Source organism: Maniola hyperantus, chromosome 21, assembly GCF_902806685.2.
Source record: "Maniola hyperantus chromosome 21, iAphHyp1.2, whole genome shotgun sequence".
In the NCBI taxonomy this organism is placed as follows: Eukaryota; Metazoa; Arthropoda; class Insecta; order Lepidoptera; family Nymphalidae; genus Maniola; species Maniola hyperantus.
In genome coordinates, this window is record NC_048556.1 from 1,505,664 (window position 1) to 1,529,585 (window position 23,922).

Here is a 23,922-nt window from a genome sequence, read left to right on the forward strand (position 1 = left end):
AACCTCAAGCCAGGTAAAACCGTGGAATTATTTGAAGAATTAAAGAAACCTGTAACAAAGTTAAATGACAACCATAAGTTTTGTACGATCATCTTTGATGAAATGGCAATTTCACCAAATTTAACCTACTGCAGAAAAAATGATGAAATTATTGGTATGGTGGATGACGGTGAGGAAAAAAAGAAGCAAATTTGTGACCATGTTTTGGTGTTTATGGTGAGAGGTATCATAAAAAAATTCAAACAACCAGTTTATTTCACATTTTGTAGAGGCTCTACTAAAGCAGACAGCTTAAAGGCACAAATAAAAACTGTCATAAAAGAAGTAGAAGCCACAGGTTTAAAAGTTGTGGCCACTGTTTGTGACCAGCAGGGCTATGCTGTATCTTTGAAAGTTTTCGTTAGACATTGAGTCCAGTTGGAAATCCATGAAATTTAGGTCACGTGATTTTCTATTCAGTATCGAATGCGTGGCTAACTAATTACGAATATCTAACATTTGGCAGTTGGCCAACATTAACATACTAGCGTATTTTATCGACTTTATATGGCTAAATTAAATATCTCTGCCTGACAGGAAGCGTAGTAGAAATGTAAGACTTTTTAATTTGTACGACTTATACTAGTTTTCAATTATTATCTATGGACATTTGACATTGACATTACGAGTTACGACCTAAATGTTTGTTTTGATAAACAAACTTATTTTAATTTTTAGCTGGTGTTTTCTTAATTCGATCTACAGTTTTGTTTTGAAAAGTAAGTGAAAAACATATTAATGTAGAATAACTATGACTATACTGTAGAATACCGGTATTCGTGAGTGATTTTGTTGTGTACAGTAGCATAATACCTAGTTAATATTAGTTCTTCAGCATAGAACTTGAATGTGAGTCATGAATTGCCCTTTTTGACTGACTTCTTGCCTTTATAGATGGCTACATACAACTAGAAGGGTGTCGGTCCGACAGTTCGAACTCTTAGTAGAGTTCGCCGACCCAACGCGACTTGTCCATACGCGCTTGAGGGCCGCTGGAGAACCGCTGTACGACAAACCTGGCAAACCGTTGCCCTCCAGCTAATCGCTGTTGGAGGTGTGTCCAAAGAGCAAAACTGCCGAACATTGGCAAAGAGTGAGTTATTTTTACCTATTAGTATTCAAAGAACATGCTAGTCCATTTCATAGGTACATTACAATACTGGATGTCATACTTACATCGCATGCTGCAGTTTATGTTATGTCACCTTACCTATAACATTAGATCCAAAAATTAACCACAAGTAACCTGTCTATTGTGAAATATAATTTTTTTGAATATCAATATCAATGTACGGGTGGTGTGTGATTTTGATGCACACATGCAGATAAGCATAAGCTACTTAATTAACCTTTGATATAAATATATGAAAAAAAAGCTGACTGACTGATCTATCAATGCTCAGCTTAAACTACTGGACGGATTGGGCTGAAATTTGGCATGCAGATGGCTAGTGTGATGTAGACATCCGCTAAGATGTTGGAAAATTCAATCCCTACGGGGGTGAACTAGGGGTTTATAATTTGTGTAGTCCACGCGGACGAAGTCGCAGGCATAAGCTAGTTAATTATAAAGACTAACTAGTTTTATTATTTTCAGGACATACTTAATGCTCGAGACCAACAACAAGAAGTTTAAAAGACAAAGTAAGTATTTAATTTATCATCATACATCCCTTCATATAGATAGCACCTTCATTACTTCTGAGTAAGATTCTCAGTGTGAGATGACCTTGGCCAAGTGTTGATTGGCAGACTTCACACACCACAAAGAACATTATGGAGACATGGCATACAGGTTAAGTTTCCTTTAGTTAGTGAAAAAAAACAACTTTTACTTTTAATAAGTTTATAATATTAAGATTATTGTAAATTTTTTTTACTTTATTAAATCCTTACTTAATATAAACATAAAAGCGCCTGTCAGTCTGTCTGCTAGCTGTTCACTGCCCACCCGTTTAACTGATTTTAACGAAAATTTGTACAGAGGTAGTTTGTGGCTACTTTTGGCCTCGGAAAATAAGAGTCCCAACAGGATTTTAAAAGTCTAACTCCAAGTGGACAAAGTAGCAGGCTTCATCTAGTTGTCATATTATACTTACATTATCATTTTTTTTACTTTTGCGATTGCAAAATCTCATGTTACGTAAAGTTCACCATTTTCATTTCAGTTCAGCAGGATGTGAACCATGCCCAACTGAGCATACCAGTTGGAGACATGGCGGCTAGCCATCGAGGAGCGGCATGCGGCGGCTCTCAATAGAATTGCTAACTGCAAGCAAACTGCAGCTCTAGTCTAGAGCAGCAAACTGAAGCTGAACGAGTGGCTGATGGGGTACCTATCCCAAATCAAAGACAATGCGTGTAGACTTTAGATTTGGAATTCAATCGGCATTTGTTTAGAAATCAAACCTGGGACTTCAGTTAAAGCAATCAGCATTTGCTTAAGAATCGAACCTGGGGCTTAAGGTCACAATTTACTCCTTGTTTAACTGGTACGGGTGGTGCCTTCTATAATACCATAAGGTTATATATTACATTATCCTATTACATACTTATGACTTATTAAATACTGTTACCTATGTCAAAATTTATAACTATAAATTATCAAAGTTAGAATATTAATTATTGTTATGATTGTTACTAGATTTTTTAAATAATAAAATTTAATTGTTTATTTCTTGCTTTTTGAATAAAAAAACACTCCTTAATAATAGGGTTGTATTCAAGAAATGACAAATTTGTTTTTGTACAATAAAAATTTATTTTTAGGGTTCAGTACTCAAAAGATAAAAACGGAGCTCTATTGATGTCATTCTGCTATGTCTGTACGTCCGTTTGTCCGTCCGCATATTACAAACCTGAAATTTTGGTATTTGGTGTTGAACATTAACTAAATCGAATATTGAATTTGAAATTCAATTAAATTATTTACCAGGGGTTTACACATATGAAAAAGCGGCATGGAATTTTTCCATACCCTAGCATGTGTGGTATCATTATCTAGAACTCACTGAGTAGACTACAAATATATTATAAAAATCCTGTGGGAACTCTGATTTTCCAGGGTATAATGTAGCCTATGTCCTTCCCAGGGATGTAAGCTATCTCTGTACCAAATTACGTCAAAATCGATTGAGCAGATAGGCCGTGAAAAGCTAGCAAACAGACAGACAGACAGGCACATTCGCATTAATAATGTTAATATGGATTAATTTTTTATCTTAAAAAATAAAGAAATGCAGCACCATCAAAGTTATCAGTTTAAGGATGAGATCTATAGAGCGCACGTTGACTTTGCTCAGACTAAAGACACTGTTAAAACGAGGCAGCGCTATATCACTAGCATATATTATCTGTCTAACTTGAGTCAACATAGTCAAAGTACACACTATAGATTTGAGCCTTAGACCATTTTTATGGCAGCGTCTATCTCAAAAACCAAACAAAAGTTAGGAATGTGAAATTTCGGTATATTATTTATACTGAATTTAAACAGCAAAGATAGTAGACATCATATACAGTTAAGAATTATTAATTTCTACTAGGCCTTCTATGGCAGAGTCTACTACGTTGGTTACTCTGCTTCTTCAAAAGATCTCCTTGATTCCGATTTGATCACATAGAGACACCGAGAGTGTCTCACAGAGAGTGGCATTACCACTTTTGCTTCACCATTTGCTAAACTATGTTGGTTACTCTGATCTTCATCCCTGAAATAATCAATATATTACATACCTGAAAAAAGCTTCCATGCCAATTTATATAATGACAATTTCTGTACATAGGGTGTGCCATAGTATAATGGATATTTTTATCAATAATAATAAACTTATACATATAAAAAGACTAAGTCCTAGGACACACTAAACCACTGGGTTAGGTTCCTTTTATGATGTAGGTACACAGATTTTTGGAAACTCCACCCCTCGCTGATTTTTAAAACTCGCGCGAAGCCGGGGTGGGTCAGCTAGTAGCTGCTATAGTAGGTACATACTGGAAGTATGTGATAGCTTAGTGGTTAAGACGTCTGCCTCCTATTCAGGAGGTCGGGGATTCGATTCTGGGCACACACCTAAACCTTTCAGAGTTATGTGCTTTTTAAGCAATTAAATATCACTTGCTTTAACGGTGAAGGAAAACATCGTGAGGAAACCTGCATGCCTGAGAGTTCTCCATATCCGCACATGGCCAGCGTGGTAGACTATGGGCAAACCCTTCTCATTCTGAGAGGAGACCCGTGCTCTGTAGTGAGCCGGCGATGGGTTGATTATGATGATGATGTAATAGAATAATGTGCCACGAGCTAAGGACACCTGTGACATACGTACAAACAAACTGACAGACAGACCGATAGCAGAATGACATTAATAAAGCTCCATTCTTAGCTGTAGCTTCCAGTAGCTTTAGCTGTGCGATGATACAGCTAAGCAGTTAGTCAGACAGCTTTTCTTTTTATATATAATTAGAAGATAATATGCTAATTAGTTTCACGTTATTAACTTACTTTTGCATAATTATTTTCCTTTCCCTTTGGGATGCAGGAAACTAAGTACTTAGTGAGTACTTCCCAAGCATTGAGGTTTGAGTGCATCGGTTACCTCAGACTTCGGCTAAAGGTGGGTTGGGACATTTTATTTAAAATAGATGCCCCCATTGGGCGCTGGTATGTTCCCGTTGCATAAACATGCAGAGCTGCCAGGATCTACAACAAATATTAGTAAATTTTCATGTTAAATTATTAATTTCAATATTTTCCTAACTCCTCAATATAGGTACTAAATTGCAGATTTTTATTTTTATTTGTTACTAGATGGTGGATTTAGGTTTTTAACTAATCCCGTGGGAACTCTTTGATGTTCCGAGATAAAGAGTAGCCTATGTTCTTCCCCGCGATGTGCAAGCTAACTCTGTACCAAATTTCACCAAAATCAATCATCTAATCAATGTTAGTATGAAAGTATGGATTTTGTACCCCAGAAAGTTGTAACAATAAAGAGAAAAAGACAGTAAAAGTGGACAGGGAAGCTCTTATTTCTATTAGAGATTTTGACCAGTGACGCTTGGCAGTGTGAGAGGTTGTAAACAGAGTAGAATAGGTACAACAAAAAGTACCTATTCTAAGTAGGTAGGTAAAGGTCAGTAATTTTCTGTTTTGTTGGTTGTTATGAATGTGATAGGTACATAATTGAAGGCAAAAGCTAATCATTGTCTTACAAAAGATCATAAGTAAGTATATTAAATAAATACTTACCTACTAATTATTTAGTAGGTAAGTACCTACTTAGTCACATCGTAGCAAAGATCATATCAAAAGGGAGCCACGATCCTCAAAATTGAGGGAGCGACGCAGGAAGGAAGACCTACTTAGTACTTACCTATTTATTAAGCTATGACATGGTTTTGACTAGGACTAGAGTTAAGTAGTAGGTACATGAGACTTACTTTTAGTTCATTACGAACAGCTGTCGAACGGCTTGGAGGTGAGGCTTGAGTTCTTCCAATAATTGCTCAGACAAAAGTTCACAATGAACTCTTCTCTGGCAGCTCCATTGTGTCATATCGCGCAGCCTGCGCCTGTGTATCTGTAGCGCGTTTTGTAATTTGTTGGCGCTGCTCCTCGTCTTGCCCCATCAAAACTTCACGACCCATATTTTGATTAGATTCCTAGGTATTATCTACAACATTAACATAACCACAAAATATAAATAATAATTGAACTCACAACACTGAATTATCATATTTATTACCTATTTACTACTCATAGGTACCTAAGTATTACTTTTTTAATAGGTATTTACTAATAATTTTCATCAATTATTAACAAAAAACGGGCTGAATTGAGTCTATTTGAAATTAATAATCCTTCGAAATTAAAACATCTCTACATTTCGTTGAGATTGCTAAAAATTTATTACCTCTATAAAACGGACGCATTATAGTGGAGAGTCGCAAAACACTGGTCCCGACTAGTTGTTAAAACGATCATTGCCACCTAATAAAGTTTCCAATTGCAAACTGTCATTTTTGCTTAGTGAATAGAGTTTTAAAAACTATCGATACGAAAACATTACGTGAAAAAGCATTTCCGGTTTCTTTTCCATACCATTAATGGCTATGATCAAGAGTCATTGTCTATGACGTCATCTTCGTTAAAAACTGACGTTAGCGAATAGAAAATTTGAGTTTGACATGTAATTATTAGAAATTTTCACGAAATTAGTGTGCCACTGAGATACAGCATAACCCTGCAGGGGGCATCAAACCGAGCTGCTATAAACAGTTTACTAAATGAGACTAGAATAGAATATTTAAGAGACAACAAAGAATGGACTGGTGGGTTTTTTTGAATTAAATAAAAAAAAGATTTTTCCTTTATTTGATGCACCCCATCTGATGAAGGGTATAAGAAATAATTTGTTGAACAAAAATTTAATGTTTACCCAAGATGGGAAGCAAAAAGTTGCAAAATGGCAGCATTTAGAAGAAATGTACCACAGGCAGCCAGGCTATAAAGGTGTCCGCTTGGTGCCTAAATTAACGGCGCAACATGTTGTGCCCAAACTAATACCTAAAATGAAAGTGAAACACTGCACTCAGGTATTCAGTCGGACAGTCGGCGTTGCTCTTGGATATATGGCAGGTACCTACTTGATTTGTATACTGATGTACATTGCTCTCTTTACCATTGTCAAAGTTGGTGGATTTTACTCTTTTTGCAAGGTTTTCTACTTCATCATGATCATCATGATCACTCCACCGCCGGGTCACTACAGAGTAGGAGACGACGTCATAACCACTAGGCTATCCAGCTTATTTGTGTATTGTGTTCCATTCTTATTAATTAGTAGAATAGAATATTTTAATTTTTACTTATTATAATTTATTTTATGAGTATTTAACATGTCCTTTTTTTCTTTTTAGATTGTGGGCAACTTCCAGCTGAAAATAAAGACACGGCCGATTTGTTAATATTGATGGACGAATTATTTGATTCTGTAAATGGGAGTTACAGCAAAATAAGAAACGGTAAAATTTATAGAACTGCTGTAACTCCCAAATCTCCTCATCACCAGTTATGGAGAAAAAGTTTGCCAGTATTGAAGTCCATGGTCTTTGTTACAAATGGATGGGAGAAAAGCCTCTGTTCCATCAATTTCGAGCTGGATAAAAACAATTGAAGGGTTCCAGTTATTAATCAATCATTTAAAGTCCCTCAATGTAACTTCACTTTTGTTACGACATTTCAATCAGGACCCCTTGGAAAACTTTTTTGGTGCAATAAGAGCACAGGGCCATTCAAACAATATGCCAAATGCATATGGGTTTCAAGCAGCATATAAGACGTTAATGGTAAATAATTTAACATCTCCTCATTCTGTCGGGGCAAATTGTGAAAAAGATGGGGACTTTTGCCTAAACAATTTAAAAAATCTTATAAAAAGTAGCGAAAAGAGTAACGAAGAAAACACAGAAAATATAGAAATAGATTTTAATGATTTGAACATTGAAAATATAAATACAAATAAACTAATTGAAGGCAAATCTCCGACAGATGTAGAGAGGTGTGCGGCAGTAGCATATTGCAGTGGATGGCTTGTGACAAAAGTGCAAAAAAAAAGTTTTCAAAAGTTGTCCTGAATGCATTGAAGTGTTTAAAAGTAAGGAACTGGAGGCTTTTCATAAACATATTAAAATTAGCGAATACAATGACAAAGGATGGCTATGTTATCCGACGAGAAACATTTTTGATTGCTTCGCTGAGATCGAAAATCACGTAATTGAAATTTTGAAAAACAGAAGTAATAAAAATAAAATACAAGAGTACGTAAAATTAATACTATTATCAAATATAAATTTTAACTTTATATCATGTAGCTCACATAGCGACAAAATTATTAATTTTTTAAACAAGGAAACTGTCATTTTTTTTATAAATAACTGGTGCAAAGATATTAATTTTATTTTAAATGGAAAAATTCACTTTTTTGATTCAAGAGATCCACTTAAATGTGATGCTGATATTTATTATAAAAAAAATAAATTGAAAAAGTTTAAATAACTTATTATAAGTTGTGTTTAATTTTTGAATTAAATTTGATTGGCGGGAGTTAAATGCCATTGTGATATTGGTAATTATCAGTATTGCCGAGATAAGTACCATTATCCATTCAAAACTCCCGCAAATCAAACACCACATTCCTACCTAATTTAAAAAACTATAAAGTATGTATATAGGTAGGTATATATACTGGGTATTGGCTGTATTTAGTACCAAACCCGTCTCCTAGATGGCGCTTTTCAAGTGGGCGCCTTGACGGCCCGACTTACCAGTCTATCTCCCTATATACACTGTAGTCTGTGACAGGCACAAACTTTAAAACCACAGAGTACATTGAATATAAAACTTTATAGAAGTAGAACCGTAACTTGTCTTGTCTATGCCAATGTTAACTTCAATTTTTACAATTGATTAACTTTTTACTCATAAATTAAACATAAATAAAAAGTTGACTATTTTTAAAATAAAAAGAAATTAATAATATTACAACGTATAATAAAATAATAAAAATTATAGCGCCATCTTCCCGAAAAGTTAAAAGTTGTGATGGGATGGCTATTGTAAATGGGTACGTGCACTGAGGTATCAGACCCATCTTGTGTAGCTTTCTAAAACCAAAATGGTTTAAATGTATAATTATAGATGGCACTGCTAATTGCTAAAGAAAACTGAAAATTTTCCTAAGTTCCTGAAATAAGTTTTCCTTTATCAAAAATCGCGTTATCGCGATATAATATAATGGACCCGCCATAAATATTTGCTCTAGGTATCAACAGTGTCACGTCAAAAGTACGATTGTCACAGATATGTCCAGATATGCTACTAGCGTGGCCCCCTCAGTCCCTCTCGCTCCAGCAGAGATACCTACCTACTTACTTGAAAAATGTTATTCCGTCTATTTTACGTTCGATTCGGCTATTGTAGCCTAGTATACTGCAACCCACCATTGTACAATAACTTCAAACACAAAAAACAACAAAACGAATCAATTATTTATTTACAATACTTGAGTCAACATAACCTCACTTCACTTTGTTTGCCAAAACTGCCAAAACGTACTAAATACATTTTGCCAAACAAAAAAAGTGGCCACGGTGATAAGGACAAAACAATAATCATTTTGTCACGTTCTAATAAGAGCTTCAAGTTAAATGCATTTACCTATCTCGCTCTAACAGTAAAACCTCCTAACTATCTCAGAGTGGTGATGCGTGGAGATCCGGGGCACGTAACCCTAACGTCGCGGAGTTTTGTGTGTTTTGAGCAATTAAATACCTACCTATCACTTGCTTTAACCGTGAAGGAAATCATCGTGAGGATCGTGAGGAAACCTGCATACCTGAGAGCTCTTCATAATGTTCTTAAAGGTGTGTTGAAGTCTGCTAAGCTAATCCTCACTTGGCCAGCATGGTAGACTATGGTCATATCCTTGTCATTCTGAGAGGAAACTCGTGCTCAGTAGTGTGCTGCCGATAGGTTGATCACGATGATGATAAAGGTTTATTTTTTACTATATGATTTTGTAATTCCGTACAAATAATATATTTGTACGGAATGACAAAATCATAGCTATTTAATATTAAATAGGTAACTAGGTTGGTAGGTAGGTACCTACATGGATTTTACTTATTGGTACGGAACCCTAATTCATAGCTAATTTATATTCAGTTGGTACTCCGTGTCGGTGACTGCGATCTTATTACAGCTTCTCCACTAAGTAGTTGAAAACTTAGTGAATAGAGAGGAAAGCGTTTACTGATTTCAAAAGAGCAGCACAATAAGTTGAGTGCTCTAAATTAAAATTGCGTGCCCTTTCCTTTTTAGGATTCCGTATAGTAAAACAAGAAACCCTATAGTTTCGTCCAGTCCATCTGTGTGTGTGACACGGCCATCATAGACATAAACTGTATAGTACGCGACAGTTTAAGATGGCAATCAGGGAGGGAACGCCCCACACACCCGCACAACGCCCGTGCTAACCCGGTGCGGGCGGGCACGGATGACGTGCGGGTGTGCGGGGCTTCCACCCGCCTCATATCCCGATTACCATCTCAACCTGTCGCAACTATAGCTAATTTTTAAACCACAAAGTAGGTAGGCACGTGCCTAGGGGCGCGAGGTTACGAAGGGGCGCGCGCGATCATGTAGAGTTCCATTATAAGTCCCGCAAATTGCTATTGCGTTGGGACCATGTCTCATTAACATCGAAATGACGTTATTTTGACGTCATTCGAAATAAAAATACCTATACCATTAGCTCGAAACTTCAGTCTAGTGCTGACGTCACTAAAATGGTACTTAGGTAGGTACAGTGTTACAAGGCTTTTATGGCGCGTGGCGAAAATCGGAACTAACGTTGCCGTCAAGTGTCCCCTTTATTCTAGTTTTAATAGTCTAAGCCTTTGTTCTCCAACAGCGCCCCCCTGTCAATGTCATTGAAGTGCCAAAAGAGCTTTGTCAGACAGTATAATTCCGCCAAATTGCTAATGCGCGTGGCCGCCATTTTAGCAACCAGTACTTACCGTTGACAAAACTGTCGGTAGAGTATGTTATACTGTTGATTATACGATAAGATGAAGGATTGTAATCTTCGATTGAATGAAACGTTCAAAGCAAACACAAAGTTTATATTACTTACTTCCATTCTTCACTGAGTCAATTCTATTCCAGTTTCTGTGATTAGTTTCAAATCGTTATTACGAAGTACTCATATCTACCTACTTATTAATTGTTAGACCGTTAGGTCCGTTGGTATTGTTGAAATAGGTATACGATTGTCCTAATTACTTAGGCACATGGTGTAAGTTTCATGTATAAGTCCCGCAAATTGCCAATAGGCGTGGCCGCCATTTTAGTGACATCAGCGCTAGACTGAAGTTTCGAGCTGATGATATATTTTTATTTCGGCTGACGTCAAAATGACGTCATTTCGATGTTAATGAGACATTGTTCCAGAGCATTAGCAATTTGCAGGACTTATAATGGAACTCTACATGATCGCGCGCGCCCCTTCGTAACCTTGCGCCCCTTGGCACGTGCCTCGTTTGCCTTATGGATAATCTGCCTCTGTATACTTATATACAACTTTTTTTTTAAAATAGAGATAGCGAGCAAACGAGCAGATGGGTCACCTGATGTTAAGTGATTATACCGCCGCCCATGAACATTTGCAGCACCAGAGTAACTGCCGATGCGTTGCCGGCCTTTTAGGAATAGGCTACTTGACAATTTTTTTAAGTTGGTCTTAAATGGTTAATATTTGTCCTATTATATCAAAAAAATTAACACTATATTTTTTTGCGCCCTAAAAACCGTAAAACTTTAATTTAAAAAAATATTTTTCTTAGACAGGTGAAAACACTGTCGGCCATGTTTGGCCGATAGATTATCTGTGCTCTGACGTCATGCATTTGTAAACAACAGCATAACCACAGAGTACATTATATATACTGAGCATAACCTACCAAAGTTTAATAAACATGACTTCTATACTAGTTTACATGAAAATATAGTAATTATCGTTATTGTATCATCCGAGAATGTAAAAAACGCATCGATAAAGACCACAGGAAAGTTGTGGATTAGAGTGCCCAGTGAAATAAATATACGTAACACGCAAAGACTTGCTTAAAGGGATCCTATATGACTAACGACTTCAACCCAAATTTATTTTTGCAAAGATCACTTTGTTGTAAGTCTTACTTAATAACTTATTCAATTTATAAAGAGAAAACGATATTTTTTTACGTTTACTATGAGTTTTTAGAAATATATAAAAACTAGCTTATGCTCGTGACTTCGCCCGCGTAGACTTCATAAATTTCAAACCTCCATTTAACCCACTCAGGGGTGGAATTTCAAAAAATCCTTTCCTAGTGGATACCTTCTCTTTACCTACAAAGAACACACTCACCAAATTTCATGTATCTAGGACCAGCTGTTTAGATGTTTAGGCTGTGCGTTGATATATAAGTTAGTCAGGACTCTAAATTTTATATATATGGATACTACGTTAGTCCTCGCGTGACATAGGAATGACATTTCTTTGTTTACATATTTAATGACGTCACATCATGGCTGACAGCGTTTTCTGCGTTTCAAATAAAAATAAAAATTGTATTTTTTTAAATTGGATTCATATATCCATCCTGCGTTTTTAATAATTGTTATTGATATATTTCGTTGTTTTAAGCAAAATACTATAATAAATAATCATTTATTGGACGAAATTAGATATGAGTCAAGTAGCCTATTTGTTGGTCCGCCCCTTGAATAACCCCATGTCATTATCTAGTGGGAACACCGCCGATGGGAGTTGGTTCCACAGTTTGCACGTGCGTGGAAAGAAGGATCTGGCGCAGCGGACGGTCGAAGTGCACCAGACACCCAGGTGGTGAGGGTGGGAACTTCTTGATGATATACTCCATATAATAGGTACCTACTACGTGGTACTTACAAGATAGTAAAAGATTTAGATTTAGATTTAGTTTTATTCATTTATTGCATGAGTGTAAGTATAAGAGAGATGTTACATATAGATTACTAGCTTATGCTCGCGACTTCGTCCGCGTGGACTACACAAATTTATAACCCCTATTTCACCCCCTTAGGGGTTGAATTTGCAAAAATCCTTTCTTAGCGGATGCCTACGTCATAACAGCTATCTGCATGCCAAATTTCAGCCCGATCCGTCCAGTAGTTTGAGCTGTGCGTTGATGGATCAGTCAGTCAATCTCATTCAGTCAGTAAGTCAGTCAGTCAGTGACCCTTTCCTTTTATATATTTAGATTTTCCAAAAATCGTGAAACACGTATTTCTTCATTTGTGACCGAAAACCCAAATACCAATTTTCATGCAAATAACTTGAGAAATGACCGACTTTCATACAAACTTCCATCCCCCATTTAACCCACTTAGGGGTGGAATTTCGAAAAATCCTTTCTTAGCTGATACCTACTCTTCACAAAGAATAGACCCTCCAAATTTCATGTCTTTAGGACCAGCCGTTTAGGCTGTGCGTTGATATATATGTCAGTCAGTCAGTCAGGACTTTGAATTTTATATATACAGATTATAATTTAAGTATAATCATTGCATACAATAGAAAAGTTCATTAGGTATATAGATTAGCAAAATGAGTTACAATGATACCCAAACACAATTAAACACTGAGTAGGTACATACCAAAACTTATCTGGAATTATATTTTAAAAGAAGAAATAAATGATTGTACAAAAAATAAAATAAAATAAAACTTTAATACGTACCTAAGGAGGGTGGGATCAAACTGATTTAATTCTTAGTTCTTATTAAGAACTGCACCTTGTCTTTTGGACCTTTTACTTTACTTGTGGTCCAGTTGCTTTAAAACTTTTGTATTTCCGGTAAAAGCTCTCTAATGGCTCTGAGTTGACCGCTAGTGGCTACTGTACTAAAGTTAAGTCAAGTTTTCCGTATGCAGTTTCTTTATAGAGAGAGTCAGCGCGTGCGAGACCTTCGTTATTTTATAAAAGCTGAAAGTTTCTCTGCGTATTGTCCCCAATACTGAGAGGAATGTTTGTTTGGATCATGGTGGCTTTGGGAGATAACAGGTAATAAAGGTGTAAAAAATCTTGCGTCAAAGTATACCTAAAGTCTAATTTTTTTATATTTCCTTCGGCGTAGCTAGTATTAGAGATCACGTCATGCATTGCCAGACACATAGTGTCGTGGGAACCCACGCCAGACTTAATTTGAAAGGTTTCTGGCATGGCGTTGTCAACATACTAAGTGTCTGGCAATGCATGACGTGGTTTCTAATACTATTCCGAAAAAAATATAAGAAATTACACTTTATAATTTGATGTAAGGTATTTTTTCACCTTTATTACCTGGTATCTCCCAAAGCCACCATGATCCAAATAAACATCCAAACCAACGTTCCTCCCAGTTTTGGGGACAATACGCAGATAAACTTTCAGCTTTTATAAAATAACGAAGGTCTGGCACGCGCTGGCTCTTAGTCCATTACGTTTTAAAAAGTTCTTTAACTTTAGGTAGAGGTACTTAGGAATAAAGTTAGAACTGTGGCACTAATTTTAACATTCAGTTATTCCGTTTTACGGAAAAGACTAGGTTTCTTTAATCCATATCCATCCATACTTCCATACTAATATTATAAATGCGAAAGTGTGTAGTTATGTCTGTCTACCAGCTTTTCTCGGCCCAACCGTTCAACCGATTTTGATGAAATTTGGTACAGAGTAGATAGACTATCCCGAATTTTCGTACCGGAAAATTAAAGAATTCATTCATCATCTAGTTTATATATCGTCCTCTTCTTCCGCACGAACTTCACAAATTCCAAACCCCTGTTGTGTACCTTTAGAGATTAAATTTTCAAAAATCTTTTAATATTTATGGCACCTAATTTAGAAATTTTTATTATTTGTTGTTATAGCGGAAATAGAAAACCACATTCTGTGAAAATTTTAACTCTCTACCTATTACGGCTCACGAGATACAGCCCGCTGACAGAAATACAAACGGACGGACGGACGAACGGATGAAAGTACAGTGGAGGCTTAGTAATAGGGTTCCGTTGCTACCCTAAAAAAATGTATCTACATATGTACTTATATTAGGTACTTACATAATTATTTTTCTTTCTGAAAAGGAGATGAGTAATTACCTATAGGATATAAAAAGTGTATCCAATAAAAATTATTTTCAGGTTTAAGGTACAAGTCCGAGAACGGCTGCAGACTGCAAACTGCAAGCGACACCGCTGTGCACTGCCGCTGGATTGCGGTAGAATGACAGCTGCAATGTCACGATCGCAATCATCTCTGATTGGTTAATGGTCGCTCACTCTTGGCCCTTGGCTACATTGTTGCAACAAGAATTTCTACCATAAATTCAGCCAATCACAACAATTGCGATAGTAATAATGATTGATGCAGGTTTTTCGTAATCGACCAGTGTGTTTCTATGAATTTGTGGCCTCGGCTGCAAGCCGCAGTGTTGCCGCGCTCGGAATCAATCTCATACAGATTAAAGGTATGATTCCGAATCACGCTACACGCAGCAGCGCTGCCGCAACAGTGCTGTCACCAGCTGTCACAGTCCTGTCGCGGCACTACTGGTCCCCATACAATCATACTCTAATAGAAACCAGTAGTGTTGTTTGCAGTTTGCGGTTGCAGTTTGCCGTCTGCAGCCCATCTCGAACTTGTACCTTTACTCCAGCATTCGGTGTTTGATTACTTACCTATCCAATAGCCCGCCTTACAGGGCTATTAATATAATGACTATTAATATAAACGAGTTTAAATCCAAGTAATAATTGGGGGCATATAAGGTTAAGGGTATCAAAACTATTTTACTACAAGTCTCAAGACTGAAACAATTTACCATGCTCGCGAACTATCTATAGAGAAGTACATAAAATATTTGTTAAGATGCGCACGAAGTATAAGTCCCGCAAATTGCTAATGCGCGTAGCCGCCATTTTAGTGACGTCAGCGCTAGACTGAAGTTTCGAGCTGCTGCGCGATTGTGGTAGAATGACAGCTACAATGTCACGATCGCAATCACCTCTGATTGGTTGACGCTCGCTTGCTATTGGCTAGAATGCATTGTTGCAACAAGAATAGCACAAATTCAGCCAATCACAACAATTGAGATTGTAATAATGATTGATGCAGGTTTTACGAAATCGCCCTAATGATGTTATATTTTTGTTTCGGCTGACGTCAAAATGACGTCATTTCGATGTTAATGAGACATAGTTCCAGCGCAATAGCAATTTGCGGGACTTCCTACCTACCTACAGATTTTGTATTATTAATCTGCATTGGTATAGAGTTAGGGTTTTTAAAATGCAGTGGGAAATTTTTGGGGATAAAAATAGCCTTATAAAACTCTACAGGTCGTTAACTATGGTCATATAAAAAATCACATCGTCCTTACCTTGCGACATGATTGAAGAACAAACCAATAAACACAAATATCAGATGACAATGTTATAAAGTACGAAAATAAAATCTTAGGTAATAAACTGCAAAATATTAGAATAAAATGTTTTTTCTGCTGCTTGATTAATTTTAGTATTGTAGGTACCTACCTATACTATTATAATGCTTACTCAAGCAAACTAATCTCGTTATTTATATATCTACTGATATAACATATTAAATATTAAAATTAAAAATAAGTATATAAAAATATGAAATTGTTAGGTAACAAACGTGATACCTACGAGGTAACTTAAAAATATCTTAATATTGGAGAATGTTTCTTTTAGAAAGTATGGATGCAGCAGAAAGGATTTTTAGAAAGTTATTTGGGGTGGAATGAAATGTGAAAACTTATAATGTGTATAAATATATAATATATTTACGTAATTGTTTAAAATGTTAACCACGTAAGTATCTTGTTTAAGATGTTAACTACGTAAGTGTATTTACTTTATTGTTCAAAATATTAACCACGTAGGTAAGTATCTTGTTTAAAATGTTAACTACGTAAGTGTATTTACTTAATTGTTTAAAATGTTAATTACGTAAGTATCTTGTTTAAAATGTTAACTACGTAAGTGTATTTACTTAATTGTTTAAAATGTTAACCACGTAAGTATCTTGTTTAAAATGTTAACTAAGTACGTAAGTTAGAAGTGCGTGACAGGGATCAAACCCCGAACTTCCGAATAGAAGGTCGAAGTCAGAAAGCTTTAAAAAATACTTAGTAACTATAAACTACGTCGAAAAAACGATTTTCGTTGGGATCGTAATTGGGTATTTTCCTACTTTTGAATTTGAACTGAGATAAAAATAATGACGTACGCTGAAAAAAATATGAAAATCCAATAAATATTTACAAAGTTACAGGCATTTTAATTTTGGAGTGGGAGGCAACTTAAAGTTAACATATCAAATATCAACATAGGTACCTACAGCTCAAATCGCTAGGTCTAAAACTCGAGAATATTGCATGTAGGTTTTCTTTTTAATGTAGACTCCTACTGAAAGGATTTTCAAAAAATTCCACTCGAAATAAGCCGGGCTGGGTTCACTATTTAAATACCATGAAACACCCACGGTATAATTTACGACAATCAACAAAAAGCGACAAGATGGCGACAAGCTTATCATAAACAAACGACAGATAAAATATAATAATGTAACAATAATTACTACAACTAAAAGAGCGGACATGAAAAACCTATTAAAGTTTTTAAGTGCTGTAATCTGATTGGTGGAGCGGGGGCAGAGTTTGCGTGGTACGGCGGCCCTGATTGGTGGAAATCCGCGTAAGTATAGGTGTTTTCGCGCGCTTTCCATCAGTTGTGAACCAATTTCCCGCGTTACGGTACGGGTGCAATATTGAAAAGTTTGCGGCTAGTTATGAAGAATATTTAAGTTGCAGTTTTTTTCAAACTTCGAAGGTAAGTTTAGTAATAAGTATCTATGTTTAAATTATATTTTATAGGAGTTTTAATGGTGAATTTTTTTTTATGCGTAAAAGACGCAAAGTAGTGGGATTTAGTTTCCTTGGTTTAAAATCCTTCGATGAAGAGTTTAACTTTACTATCTTTATATTATGAAAAGAACATAAAAAAAAATATTTTCAATACCTTTACAAAAATAATTACGAATAATTACTTATTGTATTTTTCAAATCTTTCTTTTATCCCGTGAAAGTATATTTTTCCGCCATAAAAAAAAGTTTGTACTACCTACTTAAAATATACCTACTTTTCTTCGTATAATCGCATATTATCGTCACTCAGTCGAAAATGACTAAACTTAGATACGAAAGAAATAAAAACCGGTCAAGTGCGAGTTGGACTCGCACGTGAAGGGTTCCGTACTTACCATTGTACAAGAAAACACTTTATTTAAATTATTATGGCGGCCATTTTTAATTTTTTATTATTTGTGTTATTATAGTGGCAATAGAAATATCTACACATTCTAACTAATTTTAAATACATAGGTATCAAAAAATGCGAACCGGCAGGAATCGAACCAGCGTCACTGGCAGCAAGTGTACCGTAGCTTAGTGATCAGAGCGTCGGGTCGGGCGCGATCCCAGGAGACGCGGGTTCGATTCCTGCCGGTTCGAAATTTTTGATATGTAATTAAAATTATTTAGATACTTAGTTTTCACTTTCATATTTTAAGTATAACGAACGAACTCTGTTATAAACTTAAATAAAATGTTTTAGTGAATTTGGAAACAAGCAAGACTTTGATACAATAATAACATTTTTAAAATAGGAAAAAATAACTTACTTTATTTAGGTACCTATATATTATGTTAACTACCTACCTAAACTTCAAGATTCAACATGTTAATATGTGTTTTCGCACTAGCTTAATTAAACACTTCTTTTTTTTTACTTTTAATTTAGATTTTAAAAAAATGATATCTTACTAACTTGCCCCGACTTCGCACGGGACAGATTACAATTTTCGTAGGATCTCTACCTTTTTTGAAAATAAAATATAGCCTATGTTACTTAGGTATAATGTAGCTTTCTACCGGTGAAAGAATTTTCAAAATCTGTTCAGTAGTTCCAGAGATTATTCCCTACAAACAAACTTACGAACTTTACCTCTTTATAATTTTAGTATAGACTAACGACTTACCCAGCTTCGCACGGGTACCTTATTACAATTTTCGCATGGATCTCTAATTAAAAAAGTATAGCCTATGTCACTTGGGAATAATGCAGCTTTCTAATGGTGAAAAAAATATTTTTAAATCGTTCCAGTAGTTTTTGAGTTTATTTGTTACAAACATACTAAAATACAAATCTTTCCTCTTTATAATATTAGTGTAGATTGAAATAGTCAGAAACATGCATAAAAATATGGAGAGTTCAGGCATTAATAAAAAATCGCCATTTTAGCACTTAGTGACATTTCGCTCTACGGAAACGATACTATGATCATTATAAGTTATAAACTTATAACTTATAACAAGTAAATAGGAAGTAAATCACTCTTTCCATAAATTAAACTTTGTCAATGGATTTGTGACTCAAAATTATTATAAATAGATAGGTAAGTTGGCAAAACTTTGCATAAAGATGAAAAGTTTTATTTTTGAGTTGTACTAAGTATAAAACTTTACTGTGTACTACTATGAAAGTATACTTACCTTAACTAGTAAGTATACTTACCTAGTACCTAACCGTTTCCTTCGCTTGATCACTTGTAGTTGTGATTTGTATAAAATATGAATTATGAATTAAGAGAGGATATTTTAAAAGTTCAGAACTAGTAGGTAACTCAGTCTTCATAGAATTAATATATATACTACCTAGGTTTTGAACTTTCTGTTATCCCATGAAACAGTTTTTTCTGTTGTATTGTCAACAAACATATTATAATTATAATGTTTACTACTTATAAAATCATCATGATCTAAAATAACAGGTCTTCTCTTAGAATAAGTTTTAATTTTGACGACCTCCCTGGCGCAGTGGTAAGCGCTGTGGTCTTATTAGTGGGAGGTCCCGGGTTCGATTCCTAGCAGGGATTTGAAATTTTATAATTTCTGCATTTCTGGTCTGGTCTGGTTGGAGGCCTCGGCCGTGGCTAGTTACCACCCTACCGGCAAAGCCATGCCGCCAAGCGATTAAGCGTTCCGGTACGATGCCGTGTAGAAACCAAAGGTGTATGGGTTTCATAAATACTACCATACTCCTTCCAGGTTAGCCCGCTCCCACCTTAGACTGCATCGTCACTTACCATCAGGTGTGATTGCAGTCAAGGGCTAACTTGTATCTGAATAAAATAAAATAAAATAAGAAAGGCTAAGGCCACACGTTAGGATAAAAATCTAAGTAGATATTTGGTACCTAAGTTTATTGAATTGGCGATTTATTTTTGTTTGTTATAATAGTAGAATTATAAAAATAGGTAGGTAACAAATCGTAGGTAGGTTTATGAATAGGTATTAAAATAAATCCAGTAAGCAACCTAAATTCTATCACAAAAGACTCTTTTAAATCTTACAATGGAAAAACTACAATAAAATCAAGATAACGTTTCAAGAATGAACAAAAAACCTTTTCAAGAATTAACTTTTATAGATTTAACTTGTAAACTTAATAGTAGTCAAGATACTAAAGTAATTGGCTTTGATATCAAAAATAAATCAAAGGTATTCACTCTTTAGTAATCTTAAAAGTGGGTACTTACCTTTATTTTCGACGCTACAAATCGTCCAAAATTGTTATTTTTAACCTTATAAAGTTAAAATTCTTTATTACACACAAATATACATTGAATATAACAAATAATGAAATATTGACCAATAAAAAACGCCAAATTATTCGTGGCATGTACCCGTTATCTACATTAAAATAAACCAAACCACTAAATAAGCTTAAAATCATTAATTACAGAATATTTACAGATTAGGGTATAAAGGCGCCCTTATCTGATCTTCATCATTATGATTATAAAACAAGCTACTGGACCCTCCACAGTCCACACGATAGTGCTACGTCGCGTCGTAGCGCTACAAATATGCTACGTTGCTGCAACGTAGAACTGGCTACAATTTTTTAAAGCCACTTTTTTATTGGATCTCTATCTTGATTCTACTTATCTAAATAATATCATCATCATCATTATCAATCGATAGACGTCCACAGCTGGGCATAGGTCTCCTGTAAGGACTTCCTCGCGTCACGGTCTTGCGCCGCGCCGCGCCGCCTGAATCCAGCGGCTCCCTGCAGCAATTTGTTTGATGTCGTCTGCCTACAGGAAGGTCTTCCAACGCTGTGCTTTCCGGTGCTAGGTCACTATTTTAGCACTTTGGGACCCCAACGTCTATCTTGATAATCGAAAAAAACCTTTGACTTTTCATTGTGGTCGTTTCGATTTTATTAATTTTTGTATATTTATTGTGAACAGTTATTTCCTTTTAATTCTACTCGTGAACCATAGCCTAATGGTCAAGAGGAGAGACATAAGTTCGAATCCTGCCGTTTCTGCTATTTTTTATATGTATTTAAAACTAGCTGATGTTGGCGACTTCATACGCGTGGATTTAGGTTTTAAAAATCCCGTGGGAACTCTTTGATTTTCCGGGATAAAAAGTAGCCTTTTCCACTCTCTAGGTCTTTAACTATACCCATGCAAAAAATCGCGTTGAAGGACAAACCAACAGAAGAAGAGAAAATATGACTTTTAAGTTACTTTCAATCCCTGTTGAACCATACGATTATTAAGGGTGGGTGGTGAATATAATACTGTTACCAACATATTGTTGTATGGTGGCTAACTACACAGTAATTAATTATTCGTAATAATCAAAACACGAAACTCCTAAGTATCTATGTTAAAGTACACAGCTACGAACAACACGATATTTAGTCTTCTAGGTATATTTACTTAGCTATAGCTTAGTTGTAGCTGCGGTAGACACTTCATAGTTCATAACCACTATGTTAGCGGGCTAGATATATTTTTATTTTTTATTTTTTAAGAAAGAATATTAGCCATGTTAAATGACTAATATTCCCCTTTCCTCTCCAACTAAGCGTCAGGCTTGTGCTAGGAGTAGGTAGGTACGACATTAGTGCAACGGGCGGGGTTTGAACCGTCGACCTTTCGGTTTTCAGTCCACTCCTTTACCGGTTGAGCTATTGATTATAAACTAGCTGATGCCCGCGGCTTTGCCCGCGTGGATTTAGATTTTAAAAACTCCGTTTGAACTCTTTGATTTTCCGGGATAAAAAGTAGCCTATGTCACTCTCCAGGTCTTTATTTACACCCATGCAAAAAATCACGTCAATCCGTTGCACCGTTGCGACATGATTGAAGGAAAAACCAACAAATAAACACACTTTCGCATTTATAATAAGGGTACTAATTCTTGTGTTCATTAAATTAAGGACAATTTTGGAAAAACTAATATTATTGTAGTTATTACAATTATACTGCCATGCGGCACCTGTCTGTGTAAAATTACATCACAAATTAATTTTAATTAGCAGTCGAAACATCTTTATTCCACAGACTAAAGAAAAGCGGCAGATGTAGCTCTCGAGAACAATAAAGTGTTCATTAATATGTTACAAATCAATTTTATAATGAAAAAAACGTGCCAACTATTTATTGTCTATAATCTTTTACGTGTAAAAAAGGACTAGATGATTAACGCGATTTTGTTCGTGGTGGTTTAGGTATTTAAAAATCTCGCGGAAACTCTTTAGAGTTCCCGGGATAAAAGTAGCCTTTGTCACTGTCCCATGAAAACACGTCGATCCGTTGCTCTGTTGTAGCGTTAAGGACAGACCGACAGACAAAGACACTTTTGCTTATTGATAATGTACAGCTAAAACTCTGGCTCTAGAAACTTAAGATTTTACATGTAAGTAGATGTTCTCTATATTAAGAAAGAATTTTCAGAAATTCCGTGATCTTAAAAAAACCTTTTCATTGCCTAAAAAAGCTGGATGATACAGCGATTAAATGTAAAAACATTATAAATCACTTAAATAATTGCCTAATCATATACTTAAACATTACGCTTAAAAGTAAATTAAATTATTATGTCCACAAGAATAGTGTTGGAAAGTAAAAACATGTAAATATAATTTTAACTACTTATGTAAAAGTCACCACCATGATGTATTCGACTTTTTATTGGAATCAGCACCGTAGAAACGGCTTCATATTCAGGCACTCTTGTTAACATCCATCTTACTCTTTAGTCTGAGTTATGCCTATAGTTGATGTTGTTTTAGGCTGTTTACACACTGTTTAAGGTTATGTCTTGGCAAACTTCCAATTAACAAGGAATCGCTTAAATAAGCTCCCTGAGATTACTTTAAGATAATAGGTACCTAATGAGGCTTTTGCGGTGATAGCCTAGTGGTTACAACGTTCACCTTCTATTCGGGAGGTCGGGGCTTCGATCCTGGGTACGTACCTCTAACATTCGGAGTTATTTGCGTTTTAAGAAATTAAATATCACTCGATTTAACGGTGAAAGAAGACATCGTGAGGAAACCTCTGCAGTCTGCATGCCTGAGAGTTCCCTATGTTGTTTTCAAAGGCGTGTGAAGTGTGCCAATACGCACTTGGCAAATCTATATTTTTATTTATATAAAATTCAAAGACCTGACTGACTGACTGACATATATATCAACGCACTGCCGAAACCGCTGGTCCTAAAAACATGAAATTTGGAGGGTCTATTCTTTGTAAAGAGTAGGTATCCACTAAGAAAGGATTTTTCGAAATTCCACCCCTAGTGGGTTAAATGGGGGATGGAAGTTTGTATGAAAGTCCGTCATTTTTCAAGTTATTTGCATGAAAATTGGTATTTGGGTTTTCGGTAGCAAATGAAGAAATACGTGTTTCAGGATTTTCGGAAAATTCGCCCATAAGGGTGGTTGAATAGGGGATGAAAGTTTGTATGGGGATGTTTTAATTATTGATAATATGGAAAGTAGGTTTTTCTTGAGCTTAGGTGTCAGCTAAGAAACGACTATGAGAAAATCCCCCCTAAAGGGATGAAATGGGGGTTGGAAGGTTATATGTGTTATTCGGTGCTGTTCAGGGTGCGCCTCCTGATGTTATAATGTTTGTGTCTGAAAAAAAATGCCATATGTTTCCTGTAGGCCACGCGGGTGAAGCTGCGGGCAGAAGCTAGTGTTAGTACATTATTAACGCAGGTAGCCCTAAAGTAGCCTTGTTTTTCTGTGATTTCACGTCACCATAGCCATAGCCATTTGACATATCGTCGATTCAGGATCAAACCATAAGTTACTCCACTCTAGTTCACTCTGTTACTTTTTTTTAAATGAAAATCTAAAT

The 23,922-nt window shown here is 35.7% G+C and overlaps 1 protein-coding gene and 2 long non-coding RNA genes across 3 annotated transcripts in view; all 3 read left to right on the forward strand.

The window, feature by feature from the left end:
• The first annotated feature begins 367 nt into the window (after positions 1–367).
• On the forward strand, positions 368–2,713 carry LOC138403850 (uncharacterized). Its single transcript, XR_011238014.1, has 4 exons — positions 368–758; positions 934–1,132; positions 1,637–1,683; positions 2,208–2,713. It is a non-coding gene; the product is annotated as an uncharacterized lncRNA (long non-coding RNA).
• A 3,591-nt stretch (positions 2,714–6,304) lies between these two features.
• LOC117992584 (uncharacterized) lies at positions 6,305–7,522 on the forward strand. Its single transcript, XR_011237968.1, has 2 exons — positions 6,305–6,679; positions 6,961–7,522. It is a non-coding gene; the product is annotated as an uncharacterized lncRNA (long non-coding RNA).
• A 9,908-nt stretch (positions 7,523–17,430) lies between these two features.
• Positions 17,431–23,922, forward strand: part of Tk (Tachykinin) — a 66,350-nt gene continuing 59,858 nt past the window's right edge. The window contains exon 1 of the mRNA XM_034980310.2: positions 17,431–17,522. The gene's annotated coding sequence lies outside the window, so the exon portion shown is untranslated. The remainder of the gene's footprint in view (positions 17,523–23,922) is intronic.